This window comes from Theropithecus gelada, unplaced genomic scaffold, assembly GCF_003255815.1.
Source record: "Theropithecus gelada isolate Dixy unplaced genomic scaffold, Tgel_1.0 HiC_scaffold_8587, whole genome shotgun sequence".
NCBI classification, from domain to species: Eukaryota; Metazoa; Chordata; class Mammalia; order Primates; family Cercopithecidae; genus Theropithecus; species Theropithecus gelada.
In genome coordinates this window covers 55-1,940 of record NW_020265336.1, presented here as the reverse complement: position 1 = coordinate 1,940, position 1,886 = coordinate 55, and the positions used below count along the sequence as shown (strand labels likewise).

The following is a 1,886-nucleotide window of genomic DNA, read 5'->3' as shown; positions in this document are numbered from 1 at the left end:
TTTTTTTTTAGTTTCCATGAAGAAGTTGCAAGTTGACATTCTCTAATTTTTAACATACATATTAACAACATATTTTGCACTGAACATGTTATTCAGCTCCAAGTCATCTCATAGACCATCTTACATGACTATTTTTTTAGTGCAAATCACAATTTCATTATTTTGGTGGCACCCATGTTGCTTTGATTCACACTGTTTCCTTAGAGCTAGTCAGCAAATAATCAAATGACCTTCCAGTGACTGCCCAAAATATAGAACGCTTCAAAAATTTGTGCTGCTTCCTTACGCAGAAGCCATGCTAATTTTCTCTGTATTGTTCCCATTTTAGGATATGTGCTGCTGAAGCAAGCACAAAGCCCTACTTTTACACATGATTAGTGATGAGTCATGGACAGGGCTTGGCTCTGTTAAGTCCAACTAACCTACTTGAGACTCTGAGAAATCTCTTCAATGGCTTCCTGTGAGGTAGAATTTGAAAATATTTTAAAATCTTGAGCTACAGATGAAAGTAGCTTGGACGATTTTCATTATCGTGTAAAACAGATCACTCAAGGGGCCAACCACAACTGGGAGCCACTGCTCAGGGAAGATTCATATGGAACTTCCTACTGCCTAAGGTTCTCTACAGGATATACAGGTGCCTCACAGTACAGATCTGGTAGCAAAGAAGAAGAAACAAACACTGATCTCTTTCTGCCATATTATTTGAACCCCTCTGACCCTTTAGAACAAGCCCAATTAATATCTGCCAGAGAAAAGACCAACAACGGCCTCAAAGGATCTCGTACCAAGAAGGTCTCAGCTAACTCTTGGCTAAGACGCAGGTTCCACATTAGGTTCTGAATATGGGGGGAAGGGTCAATTTGCTCACTTTGTCTGCGGATAAAGGCAGGATGCTCAGCGGCCAGAGCAGGGTGCTGGTGCTTTGGGAACAATGGCTGAGCAAATAAGCATAGGTATGGGAACATACAAACGTTGTAACTTCAAAGTCACTGTATGACTTGCCATGAAGACTTGAGGACTCTGAATCAGTAAGGGCATCTTTGTGTCAAAGATCAACCATTACCAGGCAGCAGGACCATTTGAGTGGCAACAATGCAGCAACAGGAGCAAGTGAAACATCAGAATGACTGGAATGTCCTTTTTTTCCCTCCTCCTTCTGACTTGATAAAAGGGACTGTCTTCCTTGGATTTAGTGAACCCCTTCAGTTATTGAAAAATTCAAGGAGTATGTAGGAGATAATACCCAGAAGACAGTCCAAGGCTTTCTGTTAAACTGGACATTTCAAGACCCAAATAACTAATCAGAAAAATCAAAGATATGACACTATTCTTTAATCCCATGCATAGGTGTTATACTTGGATGAAATGAACAATGTTGGGATTCTAAGTATCAAGGTCTAAAAGTCCTGAGATAAAGAATCCTGCACCCATTGGTACCTCTAACTTGTCTTGCTTTTTGTCTGATTTCTGGCTGATGAAGGGGACTAACTGACTGCCACTCTAAAACTACCTGAACCACACTATGACATGTCACCTCATATGTAAGATGCAATTGTTATAATTACTTTAATCCTCAATTTAGCATTAACTAGCCTTTTAATGTAAACACTTACACATTATGATGACTAGAAACCGCATACTCTCTGGCCGTCTGTCCAGATAGATCTTTGGAAGATATGTCAATATTTTGCTCAAGTAGAAGGCTGACTATACTTGCTGATCCACAATGTACAGCAAGTATGAGAGCATTTCTAAAATGACAGAGATAATTTCTCCCTTAGGAACTGTAATAAACTTATTTTAAAAGCTAATTTAATATACTTTATCAATTTAACATCTTGCCTGTCCATGCAGAATTAAACATTTACATGCACTAAAACACA

At 39.1% G+C, this 1,886-nt stretch overlaps 1 non-coding gene across 1 annotated transcript; it reads right to left on the bottom strand.

Moving 5' to 3' along the window:
- Positions 1-245: 245 nt before the first annotated feature.
- On the bottom strand, positions 246-352 carry LOC112618044. The gene has a single exon (XR_003118008.1). It is a non-coding gene; the product is annotated as a U6 spliceosomal RNA (small nuclear RNA).
- Positions 353-1,886: the final 1,534 nt, after the last annotated feature.